This window comes from Schistocerca piceifrons, chromosome 5 (genome assembly GCF_021461385.2).
Source record: "Schistocerca piceifrons isolate TAMUIC-IGC-003096 chromosome 5, iqSchPice1.1, whole genome shotgun sequence".
In the NCBI taxonomy this organism is placed as follows: domain Eukaryota; kingdom Metazoa; phylum Arthropoda; class Insecta; order Orthoptera; family Acrididae; genus Schistocerca; species Schistocerca piceifrons.
The window spans coordinates 415,296,517-415,313,250 of NC_060142.1; the positions used below are offsets into that span (position 1 = coordinate 415,296,517).

The 16,734-nt window shown below is 43.7% G+C and overlaps 1 non-coding gene across 1 annotated transcript; it reads left to right on the forward strand.

The window, feature by feature from the left end:
• The first annotated feature begins 12,031 nt into the window (after positions 1 to 12,031).
• Trnat-ugu lies at positions 12,032 to 12,105 on the forward strand. The gene has a single exon. It is a non-coding gene; the product is annotated as a tRNA-Thr (tRNA).
• The last annotated feature ends 4,629 nt before the right edge of the window (positions 12,106 to 16,734 follow it).

Consider the following 16,734-nt stretch of genomic DNA (forward strand, 5'->3'; position numbering starts at 1 on the left):
ACAGTGGCTTTGCACAACTGCACGAATTTTCCTAGTACTCCGGCCGGCCGCTGGGGTCGAGCGGTTCTAGGCGCTTTAGTCCGGAACTATGCGGCTGCTACGGTGGCAGGTTCGAATCCTGCCTCGGGCATGGATGTGTGTCATGTCCTTGGGTTAGTTATGTTTAAGTAGTTCTAAGTCTAGGTAACTGATGACCTCAGATGTTAAGTCCCATAGTGCTTACAGCCATTTTAACCATCCCTAGTACTCCTCCCTTCTCAATGCTGTTCAAGTTTAGGAGGAATACCAAGTGGGCAGATACTTGATGGGAATGTTGATTGAGAAGGGAGGCGTGCCAGAGTAGTTGTAGAAGTCATGCAAAGCTAATGTGCCAGGGTGGCGTATAGTTAGCGCACCTGCCTAGTGAGCAGGTTCAATCCCAGCCTTGGCTCAAATTTTCATTCGTCGCTTCAGTCTGCATTTATACATCCTACGGGAACGGTTGTCAGTGAATGTAGGTCCCTCTCAACTAGTTTCAAAGAAGACATCCTGAACGGAATTGAACGCAACAGAAATTTTGAGTCGGATACCATGCAAAAGGCCATTGATCACAGCGGTATTCACAGCTGCAAGTATTCAGTGGGTCAAATAACACACAAAGCGGTTTGTGACTGACTGTAGGCGTGCAGTGTGGTCGGGCAAAGTGACATTTTTTCAAATGATAAAGGGCTTCGCTCAATGAGGCGTGTAACACGCAGTGTGTATGGACGTTCTAGACCAGGCCGGAGGCTACCGTGAATATGAACCTGGAAGTTTATTTCAACATTCACAGCGACCAATTGTTGCTCTTTCTTCGATAGTATGTCGTGGGCGCCCCCATTTTCACTGGGTTGCATTCATACGTTTCTGGTCTGACGAACAGTAAGACACCGTACCGCACTTCGACTGAGCCGGTAAATCACCTAATAGAAAACGTCTGGGACTATTTTGAACAGCAGATGAAATGTAGCAATCAACAAGACCACTGTTCGGTAGCTCTACGTAGTTCTGATTATCAGTATATGACTTCAGCCGGATAGGGCAAAGCTGAAGAAACAGGTAGGCTCCCTTCCTCGCCGAATCGTGGCCATTATCACAGCTAATGACGATCTAGAAGAACCAAGACAGAACAATAAGACTGGGAAACCAAGAACGAAGTGCTCGTATTAAAAAGCGTTTATGACAGTGATGCATTTTTTCCCTCCTGCTCTTCAAAATGTTCAAATGTGTGTGAATTCCTAAGGGACCAAACTGCTGAGGTCATCGGTCCCTTGACTTACACACTACTTAAACTAACTTACGCTAAAAACAACACACACGCCCATGCCCGAGGTAGGACTCGAACCTCTGGCAGGAGGGGCCTCCTACTCTTCAATCTATGTATTGAAGAACCAATGACGGAAAAGTTAAAGATTAGGATTACAGTTCAGCGTGAAAGGATATCAGCGATAAGATTCTCTGACGACACTGCTGTCCTCGCTGAAGGAGAAGAAGAATACAGAATCTACTGCATTGAATGATCTGACTAATAAGTACAGAATATGGATTGAGACCAAACCTAAATGAGAGAAAAGTAACGAGAAAATCGAGAAACTTAACATTAAAATTGGTGATCACGAAGTGGACGAAGTTAACGAATTCTGCTATCTCGGATTCAAAATAACCCACGATGTACAGAGGTTCAAATGGCTCTAAGCGCTGTGGGACTTAACATCTGAGGTCATCAGTCCCCTAGACTTAGAACTACTTAAACCTAACTAACCCAAGGACATCACACACATCCATGCACGAGGCAGGGTTTGAACCTGCGACCGTAGCAGCAACGCAGTTTCGGACTGAAGCGCCTAGAACCGCTCGGTCACAGCCATCGGTGATGTACAGAGGAAGGAGGATATAAAAATCAGACCCGCACTGGCAAAGAGTGCATTCTTGTTCGAAGGAAGTCTAATAATATCAGACACAGGCCTTAGTTTGAGGAAAAAATTTCTGAGAATGAGCAGGAGTTGGACAAAACAATGGAAACTCAGCGAGATATGCATCTTTGAACATAAATGCAGATGCTAGCCAAGGCTGCAGGTTGCACTGTTTTGTTTGGCCACGAACGGCACCTGCTCAGTGTCCTCAGCACGTTTCAACTGTGAGTCGCGGTCGAACATTGTTCTGTGCAGTTGTGAGTGCATCATGTCGGAGCTAAGTGACTTCGAACGTGGGCAAATGGTTGGTGCTCGTACGGTAGGTACTTCCAAACCAAGGTAACTGAAGTGTTGAGTGTTTCAAGGAAAGCGGGAAAATATCATCCATTAATACACAATGAAGACGAAAATCGGTGTTGACTGATCGTAGGTGGTCACTGAAGAGAATTGTGATGGACAACAGCTGCAAAACTCACTGCAAAATTGAAGTTCGCACTCGCGTACTGTGTCAGCAACAAAACACCACACAGGGAGCTCCATAAGCAGGGAGTTGCAGGGCGTCCGGGAATTTCAAAACCATTCATCAGTGATGCAAAAGCAGGAAAACGTAGTGCCAAAGCCGTAAAGCTGGAGTATAGAGCAGTGGAAGAAAGTTGTTTCACGCTGTGTCCACTTTCTGACCGAGTTTACATCCCGAGAGGGAATCAAGGCGGAATTTGATGATGCTTTGGGCTGCCATATCGAGGTATTCCATGCATCCCATGGAATTGTATAAAAAATTGACAGTCCCAGGGAACATCGCGCTGTTACCGTGTAACGCGGTCAATTTTTTTGAGTTATCCGTTTTCTGACTGGTCTGATGTGGCCCGCCACAAATTCCACTCCGCTAACCTCTTCATGTTAGAGTAGCACTTGCACCTTACGTCCTAATCATCTGTTGGATGTATTCCAATCTTTGTCTTCCCCTACAGTTTTTACCCTTAATAGCTCCCTCTAGTACCATGAATCTTATTCCTCGATGTTTCAACACAAGTCCCACCATCCTGCCCCCTCTTCTTGTCAGTGTTTTCCACACTTACTTTTCTCTGGCGGTTCTGCGCAGAACCTCCTCGTTCCTTACTTCATCAGTCCACCCAGTTTTCAACAGTCTTCTTGAATACCTCATCTCAAAAACCTCGATTATCTTCTGTTCCGGTTTTCCCATCGTCCCGCCCGCATCTCGTGGTCGTGCGGTAGCGTTCTCGCTTCCCACGCCCGGGTTCCCGGGTTCGATTCCCGGCGGGGTCAGGGATTTTTTCTGCCTCGTGATGGCTGGGTGTTGTGTGATGTCCTTAGGTTAGTTAGGTTTAAGTAGTTTTAGGTTCTAGGGGACTGATGACCTAAGATGTTAAGTCCCATTGTGCTCAGAGCCATTTGAACCATTTTTGATCCATCGTCCATGGTTTCCTACTACATCTGCTGTGCCCCAAATGAATAGGGAGTGGACAAAAATGTGAAGTACCAAAAACATAACACGGTGTAGGTAAGTACCTTCCAGTCGTCTCTGAATTGATAAATACAGGTCCTGTATGGTTTTCAACGGAATCTCACACCGTTCTTCCTACGAAATAGTTGATACTTCAAGTAACGATGACGGAAATGAATAGCGATCACACACCTTCCCTCCAAAGTAGGCCACAAAGACTCAGTAATATCATGATTTGCTTACTGGGCATCAGGACAAATGAGACAATTCATCCTCGTGCTCACGAAACCAGTCCTGGACGATGAGTGAACAGAGGCCCTGTCTTCCTGGAACACAGCATCACCACTGGGGCACATACATTACACCACAGGGTCGACCTGATCAGCCAAAATGGTCACACATCCATGACAGTAATGCAATCTTGCAGAGATATCATTATCTCCTAGGTGAAACACCTAATCCACAGTGACATAAACACAGTACTCTCAAAGATAAAATTCACTATATAAGAAGGAAATGACAAAAAGTTAAATTTCTTATGCGTCAGAATGCACAGACTCAATAATCAAAATGAATGTTCTGTATACATAAACCCACCATCACCATTACAGCCATACAGAGAAACTCAAACCACCGTATAACACATAAACATGCAGTTTCCGATACATGCTACACAAATTGGATATATTGGAGTCAATCGGGACAAATACTAAAAGGAGCTGTTGCCGATCAAGCAAATGGCTGCAAAAGATCGATACGAAATAAACATGACAGACAATCTGAATCACAAAATTAAAACAAAAATGAAAGAAACTCTCGATATACAATACCCAACAGATCAATAGCAACGTACAAACACAGGTATGCAGAACGTAAAAACAAAGAACACAAGAACACACGAGATATGGGAAGAAGAAACATCTAGAACAACAAACAAATGGTCCACACCTGCAACAGCAAATCAGCTCAGAGGTTTGCCAACATATTTAAAAAAGAAGGACCGACAATAAGGTACAGAACAGACAACGCTATAAAAAAAGAAACTGAGGACAACCAACATTAATACAAACACAATACATCTGGAATTTATCAGCTCACGTGTCAAGATTGCAATTCAATTTATTTTGGACAGACAGCTACAAATGTGAGCATTACATATGTTTTTGGTGTGGTCTTGAGTCAGAAGACTGGTTTGATGCAACTCTCCATGTTACTCCACCCTGTGCAAGCCTCTTCATCTTGAATAACTGCTGGAACTCACACACTTCTGAATCTGCTTACTGTTTTCATCTCTTGGTCTCCCTTTACGTTTTTTACGTGCCACACTCCCCTCCAATACTAAACTGATGATCCCTTGCCGTCTCAGAATGTGTCCTGTCTACCGATCCCTTCTTTCAGTCAAATTTAGCCACAAATTTTCTTTCTCCCCATTTCTATTTAGTACCTCCTCATTAGTTACGTGATCTAGCATATAATCTGTAGCATTCTTGTGCAGTACCGCATTTCAAAAGCTTCTACTCTCTTCTTCCCTAAACTGTTTATCGTCCATGTTGCACTGTACATGGAAGAAAAGACCTTCAGAAAAGACTGGCTAACACTCAAGTCTATATTTGGTGTTAACAAATTTCTGTTCTTCAGAAACGTTTTTCTTGGCATTGCCAGTCTACATTTCATATCCTCTCTACTTCGGCGATCATCAGTTATTTTTTTGCTCAAATAACGAACCTTATCTACTGCTTTAAATGCCTCGTTTCCTAATGTAATTTACTCACCGTCACCTGATTTAATTCTACTACACTTCATTATCCTTGTACTGCTTTTGTTGATGCTCGTCTTACTTATATCCTCCTTTCAAGGCACTTTCCATTACCTCCATCTGCTCTTTTAAGTCCTTTGCTGTTTCTGACAGAATTACAAAGTCATCGGCAAACCTCAAAGTTTTCATGTCTTCTCTTTGGACTTTAATTCCTACTCCAAATTTTTCTTTGTTTACTTTACTGGTTGCTCAATATAAAGATCGAGTAACATCGGGGATAGGCTACAAGCCAGTCTCACTCCCTTCTCAACTCTTATATCTTCCGCCTGGTTGCTCTACAAGTTGGAAACAGCCTTTCGCTCCCTTGCATGCCTCTCAACTCTTATGTCTTCCGCCTGGTTGCTGTACAAGTTGGAAGCAGCCTTTCGCTCCCTGTATTTTACCCCTGCTGCCTTCAGGAATTCAACGGGAGTATTCCAGTCGACATTGTCAAAAGCTTTGTCTAAGTCTACAAATGTTATAAATCTAGACTTACCTTTCTTTAACCTATGATCTAAGATAAGTCGCAGGGTCAGTGTTGCCTCTCGTGTTTCTAAATTTCTCCGAGATCCAAATTGATCATCCACGAGGTCGGCTTCTACCAGTTTTTCCATTTTTCTGTAACGGATTCGAGTTAGTATTTTGCAATCATGACTTATTAAACTGATGCTAGGTGTAGAAGTATGAAACCAGAATTTCCCTATATATGGTGCTAGCCGTCAGTGTAGGGCCCGTGAGACCGTGCATGCAGCGCCATCTGCTTCCTGCAACGCCTGACGACGATGTTCAACACACAGTAACCCAAGTTCCAAACATCGGTATCTGTTTCAAACCCTTAAACATGTCGAGTTTTGTGCCTACGAACTATGATTTGCGGACAGCATTGGTTTTCCATTATTATTTGAAGAAAACATCAACAGAATCGCATTGAAAGCTTGTCGAAGCTTTCAACGAACATGCTCCTGGGAAAAGAAAGTGGTTCGAGTGGCTCAAAAAATTCGAAAGTGGTGATTTTGACATAAGAAACGACGAGGGCGGTAAACCATCAAAAAAGGTCGAAGACAACTAATCGCAGGCCTTATTGGTTGAATATGATACTCAAATTCAGCAGAAACTCGCGGAACAATTGAATGTGACGCAGAAAGCCGTTTGTCTTCGGTTGAAAGCTATGAGAAAGGTGGAGAAAGTGCGAAAATGATTTCCAAATGAACTGAATGAAAGATAGCAAACAAATCGAAAGACCACTTGTGAAATGCTGCTCACCAGATAAAAAGGAAAGCCTTTCCTCCATCGTATAGTGACATGTGACGAAAAATGAATATATTTTGAGAACCCTAAGCGTCGTAAATCATGGGTGAATTCAGGCAAACCATTGACATCCACTGCAAGACCAAATCGTTTTGGAAAGAAGACAATGCTGTGTGTTTGATGGGATCAGAAGGGTGCCATCTATTATGAGCTAGTGAAACCTGGTGAAACCGTTAACACTGATCGCTACCAGCAGCAAATGGTGGATTTAAATCGAGCATTACGTGAAAGACGGCCGCAGTATGAAAAAAGGCAACACAAAGTCATGTTGCTCCATGACAACGCCCCATCACACACAGCAAAACGGGTCAGGGAAATCATCGAGGCGTTCAGTTGGGAAATACTACGGCATGCGGCTTATTCTCCAGACATGGCTCTGTCTGATTATCATCTACTTGGTTCACTGGGACACGCTCTCGCTGTGCAACGCTTCAATTCGTATGAAAATGTACGAAAATGGTTCGCCGAGTGGTTCGCTTCAAAATAAGTATTTTTTTTTTTTTTGCGTGGCATTCACAGCCCGCTGGAGAGGCGGGAGAAATGTATAAATAACAATGGAGATTATTTTGAATAAAATATTGTCTATCAGTTTCAAACAACAGATTCCATTTCCATACTTCTACACCTGGAAACTGATAGTTCGGTACGTTTCACACCTGTCAACAACTGCTTGCTTTGGAATTGGAATTACTACATTCTTCTTGAAATCTGAGGGTCTTTCGCATTTCTCATACATCTTGTATACCACATGCAAGAGTTTCGTCATGGACGGCTCTCCCAAGGCTATCAGTAGTTCTAACGGAATGTCGTCAACTCCCGTGGCCTTGTTTGGACTTAGGTCTTGCAGTACTCTGTCAAAATCTTCTCACAGTATCGCATATCCCATCTCTTCTTCATCTACGTCCTCTTTCATTTCTATAATATTATCTCCTTTGTATAGACGCTCTGTATACTCCTTCCACCTTTCAGCTTTCCCTTCTTTGCTTAGGACTGGTTTTCCATCTGAGCTCTTGATAGTCATACAGCTGTTTCTCTTTTCTCCAAAGGGCTCTTTAATTTTCCTCTAGACGGTATCAATCTTTCCCCTAGTGAAATAAGATTCTAAATCCTTACATTTGTCTTCTAGCCACTCCTGTTTAGCCACTTTCCAGTGCTTATCAATCTCATTTTTAGACGTTATTATCCCTTTTCACCTGCTTCATTTGTTGCATTTTTATATTTTCTCATTTCATCAGTGAAATTCAATGTCTTCTTTGCTATCCAAGGATTTCTACTAGGCCTTGCTTTTCTACCTATTTGATCCTCTGCTGCCTTCACTATTTCATCTCTTAAAGCTACCCATTCGCCTTCTACTGTATTAGATATAGATTCTACTGTTTAGACACAATGAACAGAAAAGAGTAAAACCAGAAATTATACATTTGCAGAGGAGCTTATGAATGTGAACCACAGGCCAACACACATAAACACCGACCTAAAAATTCTTAAATGCTGCAGCCGCCCTCCACAGAAACTTTTAATAGAAGAAAAATTATCATATCACACACACACACGCACACACACACACACACACCATGCGTCAGTTTGTTACTGTCTCTTCTCTCCCGAAAAATTTATGTGCTGTAATCACTATTTCCAACGTGGTACATTTGCCTATAGTTTTAATAATAACAAGAAAATGTGTAAAATAATAATAATAATTGGTTACTTCTGTGCTAAGTGAATGAGTATGAGTCCAAGAATTTATACATCAGAGAAATACTTTTTTTGAAAAGAATTCGTCCAAAAATTTGAGACGTGTTATATTCCGCAATTTATTTACGAGCTGTAACAGCAACAAAGTCTAATAGCTTTGTCAAGATCATAGTTTACTCGATATAAAATCATGTGTGCACTCATTTATCAGTATTTCACTTGGTACTATAATGACTGTAGACACAAGTATACATAATACAAGTATGAAAGCGCGTAAATAGAGGAATGTAGTTACTTTCCAGCTACGTTCGGGAAAGACATCCTTTCTATAATTTTTTTCTTAGTGGCGAGTACTTCTCTTTCTGACTTGCCTCACTCAAATTCCTGCAGTCTTTCAGTTCCGCCCATGGACTTACGTCAGAATGCGAATGGGCATATTTAACTGCCTGGAATATTTTCTGTAGCAAGTCAGGCTGTAAGGCCATCCACGTAGTCAAACCTTGAGGGAAGTAATGAAACAGCTCGTACTCCGTGTTCATGCTACTTTATTCTTGGAGCGTTAGCTAAGATATTTGGAAACTGACATACGTAAAAATTATAACACTGCTAGTAAAACGTTCTGAGGGGGGCCTGACTTCATAACTCCCGTACGACACACACACGCACACGCGCAAACAATACGCGCCACCCTGCTTCCGCAACATAATTTTGTCCTCTTATACAGTACCTATCGCAATAAATTTGTGTTTATACGTATACTAGCAGACACGCCAATATTTCACAATTATCTATGGAATTTGGATATACATTTCAATCTCCTTCTTCCCATCTCTTTGTACATCTTCTCCTCACCCATTCTTGGTCCATCTCCTTCTCCTCCCCCTTCTCTCTGTCCATCACCTCCTGCGGCGTCTCCATCTGTTTATCTACTCCTGCGTCTCTCTCCATCTCTTCCGCTCGCTTCTCTTTGTCCGTCTCCTTCTTCTCAGTCTCTATGTCCATTTCCTCCCTCCGCCCTCTCTGCCCACCTCCCTTTCCATCACCTCTCTGACCTTGAGCCTCGTTTATTGTTACTGCGAATTCATATTCCGTAGCACTATTGTAATCAAGCCGATAATCCATATACACTTTTCTGTTTTATGTAAAAACCGACTGCGAGGAAAAAAACGAAATTATACCTTATTGCGTAAACAGTTTTTTTTTAATTATACTTAATGAGGAAGAATACACTCCTGGAAATTGAAATAAGAACACCGTGAATTCATTGTCCCAGGAAGGGGAAACTTTATTGACACATTCCTGGGGTTAGATACATCACATGATCACACTGACAGAACCACAGGCACATAGACACAGGCAACAGAGCATGCACAATGTCGGCACTAGTACAGTGTATATCCACCTTTCGCAGCAATGCAGGCTGCTATTCTCCCATGGAGACGATCGTAGAGATGCTGGATGTAGTCCTGTGGAACGGCTTGCCATGCCATTTCCACCTGGCGCCTCAGTTGGACCAGCGTTCGTGCTGGACGTGCAGACCGCGTGAGACGACGCTTCATCCAGTCCCAAACATGCTCAATGGGGGACAGATCCGGAGATCTTGCTGGCCAGGGTAGTTGACTTACACCTTCTAGAGCACGTTGGGTGGCACGGGATACATGCGGACGTGCATTGTCCTGTTGGAACAGCAAGTTCCCTTGCCGGTCTAGGAATGGTAGAACGATGGGTTCGATGACGGTTTGGATGTACCGTGCACTATTCAGTGTCCCCTCGACGATCACCAGTGGTGTACGGCCAGTGTAGGAGATCGCTCCCCACACCATGATGCCGGGTGTTGGCCCTGTGTGCCTCGGTCGTATGCAGTCCTGATTGTGGCGCTCACCTGCACGGCGCCAAACACGCATACGACCATCATTGGCACCAAGGCAGAAGCGACTCTCATCGCTGAAGACGACACGTCTCCATTCGTCCCTCCATTCCCGCCTGTCGCGACACCACTGGAGGCGGGCTGCACGATGTTGGGGCGTGAGCGGAAGACGGCCTAACGGTGTGCGGGACCGTAGCCCAGCTTCATGGAGACGGTTGCGAATGGTTCTCGCCGATACCCCAGGAGCAACAGTGTCCCTAATTTGCTGGGAAGTGGCGGTGCGGTCCCCTACGTCACTGCGTAGGATCCTACGGTCTTGGCGTGCATCCGTGCGTCGCTGCGGTCCGGTCCCAGGTCGACGGGCACGTGCACCTTCCGCCGACCACTGGCGACAACATCGATGTACTGTGGAGACCTCACGCCCCACGTGTTGAGCAATTCGGCGGTACGTCCACCCGGCCTCCCGCATGCCCACTATACGCCCTCGCTCAAAGTCCGTCAACTGCACATACGGTTCACGTCCACGCTGTCGCGGCATGCTACCAGTGTTAAAGACTGCGATGGAGCTCCGTATGCCACGGCAAACTGGCTGACACTGACGGCGGCGGTGCACAAATGCTGCGCAGCTAGCGCCATTCGACGGCCAACACCGCGGTTCCTGGTGTGTCCGCTGTGCCGTGCGTGTGATCATTGCTTGTACAGCCCTCTCGCAGTGTCCGGAGCAAGTATGGTGGGTCTGACACACCGGTATCAATGTGTTCTTTTTTCCATTTCCAGGAGTGTATATACGGGAGATACAATTTGCCTGTGAGAAAGAAAACAATACCGCACATCCTCATAGCAGAACCCAGCTCAGTATCTTGTTGTTTAAAAAAATATGTAGACCATGTCCGTTAGAATGTCTATTAGAGTATCGTGTAAAAATTTGAAGTAAATCAGTCAATAATTCTTCAAGATTTTTGGCAAAGACGTGTGTGTATGTGTGTAGCCTATGTTCATCCGCATATTCATTAGAGTATCGTGTAAAAATCTGAAGTACATCGGTCAAGAACTTTTCGGAATTTTTAGCAATACATTTTCCCCTCTGTATGTCCTATGTCAGTCTGAATGTTTATTATTGTATGTATGTGGGTGTGTGTGTGGGTGAGTGGGTGGGGGGGGGGCAGTCTACGTCCTGCCGCTTGTTTATTATAGTATCGTTTAAAAATCTGAAGTAAATTCGTCTAGAACTTCTGTAGGTTTTCGGTAATAGCCTTAAACTACAACTTGCCTCCATTTATAGGCATGGACTATGTACAGTATACATATTAAAAAATTGTAGCCCATGTTGTCCGAAAGTTTATTAGAGTATCGTTTAAAAATCTGAAGTAAATAGGACGAAAACTGAGGTGACAAAAGTCATTGACATCCTTTGCTCGGCATAATGCAACAACTCAGCGTGACTTGGACTCAACAAGCCGCTGGAAGTTCCCTGCATAAACACTGAGACATGACATCTCTATTGCCGTTCATAATTGCGAAAGAGTTGTCGGTGCAGGATTTTTTGCAAGAAATAACCTCTCGATTGTGTCCCATAAATATGAAGACAGTAACTGTTCTCGAAAGAACAGATTACTGTTGTTGACCGTGCAGCTTTCCCCTGGAATAAATGACGACTAATTGAAACCCTCAGCTGCCGACAGGTGTTGTTGACATACCTCGATGTGGACAGCTGAAAATGTGTGCCCCGACCGGGACTCGAACTCGGGATCTCCTGCTTACATGGCAGACGCTCTATCCATCTGAGCCACCGAGGACACAGGTGAATAGCGCGATTGCAGGGACTTATCCCTTGCACGCTTCCCGTGAGACTCACATTCCCAACTGTCCACAATTCTACATATGTAATTTACCTTATAGACATCTTCCCATTCACTCATTACTCGCGCACGCTTTGGGATAAGTCCCTGCAGTCGCGCTATTCACCTGTGTCCTCGGTGGCTCAGATGGATAGAGCGTCTGCCATGTAAGCAGGAGATCCCGGGTTCGAGTCCCGGTCGGGGCACACATTTTCAGCTGTCCACATCGAGGTATGTCAACAACATCTGTCGGCAGCTGAGGGTTTCAGTTAGTCATCATTTGTCCCATAAATGTTCGATGGGATTCATGTCGGGCGATCTGAGTGGCCAAATCATTCGCCCGAATTGTCCAGAATTTTATTCAAACCAACTGTGAACAGTTGTGGCCCGCTAACATAGCGCATTGACATCCATAAAAATTCCATCGTTGTTTGGGAATAGCTGCAAATGTTCTCCAAGTAACCAAACATACCCATTTATAGTCATTGACCGGTTCAGTTGGACCAGAGGACCCACTCCACTTCATGTAATACAGTAGGGCTGCCATCGAAGAAGAATAACTGACAAGGGACACTACTCAGTCTGTGTCATACCAAGATTACGGGGGTCGTGCTCGGATCGTCAAAGTTGTCGAGCCGACCGCTCTCGTAAAGCGGGAAATCTGGGTTCGAATCTTAGTCTGGCACAAATTTTCATCTGGCGGAACTGGATTGCCCCATTGCAACAAAAGTCGAAAGTTTCCTACATGAGACTAATTTGTTATATTTCACAACCAATCAATTAAATACTAACGACTTTCAGGAAGCACTTTTTTGGAAATTTGTGGTAAGGTCTTATGGGGCCAAACTGCTGAGATCTTCGGTCCCTAAGCCTACACACAACTTAATCTAACTTACGCTAAGGACATCACACACATCCATGCCCGAGGGAGGAATCGAACCTCCGACGGGGGGAGCCGCACGGACCGTGACACGGCGCCTTAGACTTTAAGGAATATGCTGCGTGTTGACATTAGTCTTTTCGTTTACAATGACCACTAGCATCAGCATTCAGAACAGTAAATTTTTTTCTGCATATTTCAGAAAGAACGCAAAACGGTAGTTTCCTAAGAAGCTCAGACGGTGCCCCAACAGATTACGCCATAGTCATTTTCGCTCTTACTGTACAGTAGACTCAATGAAGCTCATATTTACTTGAAAAATAGTTCTCCGTAGTCATTAGTACAGAAATCACAGGTTATCGCTGAATTTTTTGTATAACCTGTTTCACTGAATACCAAGAAACTTCAGACCATCCTTGTAACTGTCGTACTTGGGAAAGAAGTTCACATAATTTCGTAATTGACACCATATCTCAGTTGTTATAAAGAATGAGTGAACAACGTCTGGATAATTATTTCTTTTATTAATGATTCCGGGTTTCGACCTGCCTCGCAAATCACCTTCAGATCTGAAATCACAAAGGGTAATTTATTAGCAGTAGTAAAAATGACATCAAACAGTTTTATGTCTTTTTTATCGCCGCTGACAAATCACCCCGAGTGACGCCAGATGTAAAGGTGATCTGCGGGGCAGGTCGAAATCCTTAATCATTATTAATAGAAATAGTGATGCAGACAGTATTTGTTCATTTATTATTCACAGAATTATTCCGTCAACAATTTGAGTGTTTTTTGTTGTACTTCTCCACTGGATAATCCATGTGTTAATTTAAACAGTTACTGCTTCCAAACACATACCTTAAAGTCACCCACTCTGCCTCGCTTTCAGTTGTAATGTACTACCAGCAGGCCATCTAGCACAACGACTGTGCGCCGGGCAGCTTTTCATAAGCCACCCATTTCTGTGGTCAGTGCTAAGCGACGCTTGAGGTGATGCAAATAGCGGTCCCATTGAACAGTGGATGACTGTAATGAGTGATTTGGAGTTAAAAATCATGCTGTGCCTTGTGGCAATCCGACGGAAGGGTTTCGGTTTGACGAATACCTGGAGAATAACACCTGTCATCTTGTGTAGCGCCTACAGTGAAATGCGGAGGAGATGATGTTACTGTATGGGGGTGTTTTTCGTGGTTAGCCTGTGCTCGATTTATTGTGCTAAAAAAAACGCTTAATGCAGAAGGATACAACTCATTTTACAGCATTGTGTACCGCTTACAGTAGAGGCGATAATTGTTCCAGCATGACAACGCACCTTGTTACAAAGCAGCATCAGTGAGGCAGTGGTTTATGGACAGTGGCATTCTTGAAGTGGACTGTCCTGCCCAGAGTCCCGATCTGAACCCAATGGAAACTTTTTGTGATGAGTTAGAACGCCAGTCTCCATCAATACTACCTTCTCTGGTTTCGGATCTTGTGGAAGAATTAGGTGCCATTCCTCCGCAGACATTCGAACGGTGAACACATCCCATTTAATGTCCAATAATAGATGTCCGGATGCTTTTGATCAGATTGTGTATATCTCCTACAATATCGAATCCGAATAGCCCATTGTTTCTCCCTTCGTTGGGACAATTAAAATCGCTCAAAAGAGGAAAGGCCGCTGGACCTGATAGGATATCAGTTCGATTTTACACAGAGTACGCGAAGGAACTTGCCCCTCTTCTTGCAGCGGTGTACCGTAGGTCTCTAGAAGAGCGTAGCGTTCCAAAAGATTGGAAAAGGGCACAGGTCATTCCCGTTTTCAAGAAGCGACGTCGAACAGATGTGCAGAACTATAGACCTATATCTCTAACGTCGATCAGTTGTAGAATTTTGGAACACGTATTATGTTCGAGTATAATGACATTTCTGGAGACTAGAAATCTACTCTGTAGGAATCAGCATGGGTTTCGAAAAAAACGATCGTGTGAAACCCAGCTCGCGCTATTCGTCCACGAGACTCAGAGGGCCATAGACACGGGTTCCCATGTAGATGTCATGTTTCTTGACTTCCGCAAGGCGTTTGATACAGTTCCCCACAGTCGTTTAATGAACAAAATAAGAGCATGTGGACTATCAGACCAATTGTGTGATAACAGAACGCAGCATGTCATTCTCAATGGAGAGAAGTCTTCCGAAGTAAGAGTGATTTCGGGTGTGCCGCAGGGGAGTGTTGTGGGACCGTTGCTGTTCATAATGTATATAAATGACCTTGTGGATAACATCGGAAGTTCACTGAGGCTTTTTGCATATGCTGCTGTAGTATATCGAGAGGTTGTAACAATGGAAAATTGTATTGATATGCAGGAGGATCTGCAATGAATTGACGCATGGTGCAGGGAATGGCAATTGAATCTCAATGCAGACAAGGGTAATGTGCTGCGAATACATAAAAAGAAAGACCCTTTATCATTTAGCTACAATATAGCAGGTCAGCAACTGGAAGCAGTTAATTCCATAAATTATCTGGGAGTAGGTATTAGGAGTGATTTAAAATGGAATGACCATATAAAATTAATCGTCGGTAAAGCAGATGCCAGACTGAGATTCATTGGAAGAATCCTAAGGAAATGCAATCCGAAAACAGAGGAAGTAGGTTACACTGCACTTGTTCGTCCACTGGTTGAGTACTACTCACCGGTGTGGGATCCGTACCAGACAGGGTTGATAGAAGAGATAGAGAAGATCCAACGGAGAGCAGCGCGCTTCGTTACAGGATCATTTAGTAATCGCGAAAGCGTTACGGAGATGATAGATGAACTCCAGTGGAAGATTGCAAGAGAAACGCTCAGTAGCTCGGTACGGGCTTTTGTTGAAGTTTCGAGAACATACCTTCACCGAGGAGTCAAGCAGTATATTGCTCCTTCCTACGTATATCTCGCGAAGAGACCATGAGGATAAAACCAGAGAGATTAGAGCCCACACTGAGGCATACCTACAATCCTTCTTTCCACGAACATTAAGTGACTGGTATAGAAGGGAGAACCGATAGAGGTACTCAAAGTACCCTCCGTCACACACCGTCAGGTGGCTTGAGGGGTATGTATGTAGATGTAGATCTGGCCAGCTGCTGGGCCTGTGGTAGTTGGGTTGGGTTGTTTGGGGGAGGAGACCAGACGGCGAGTTCATCGGTCTCATCGGATTAGGGAAGGGCGCGGACGGAAGTCAAAGGAACCATCCCGGCATTTGCCTGGAGCGATTTAGGGAAATCACGGAAAACCTAAATCAGGATGGCCGGACGCGGCCACTGCGCAACTTCGCTCGGTGTGGTAGCTGGCTCCACTTTCCAAGGCATTAATGTTCTCATATGAAGTTTTTTTTAATATATCGAATAGGAGAATTTTAATAATTTTTAATTGTAATTCCATATTAATATAATATTAATGCAAGAATCCAAGCACTTTGCCCCATGTCTCACCTTACACTCAGGGTTTCAAAATTTACTCTCTAGACAACATTTATTGGGTTTATAGAACTAAGCGTAAGAAATTTCATAGATTCTGAGAAGAGAATACATAAACTTTAAAACATAATTTTCAGGAAATGCATTTTAAAGTTCAACCTAACGTTTTTCTCTTATGTCACCTCTTGAGAAAGCTTGTACTTAGGGTCTTCTTTTCCTTTAATGCTTCTCTTCTGGATTCTTGTTTTCTGCCTTCTTTCCTTTATCAGGTTTTCGGCTGACTTCAGCTGCAGACAGGCGCTGTAAGTCTATTTTTCTCAAGATGTTTTGAGTGAAATTTTCTGTCTTAAAGCCCGTTCTATCTAATACCTACATCCTCCCTACTTTCCCATCATTAAATACAAGAACTGCGTCATAAGTTGCAATTCTGACAACTGTAGCAGATGAAAACGTCGCAAAACAAGAAATACTTCTTCATCAACAAAACAGCTGGTTTATTATTGTTTCTAAGAC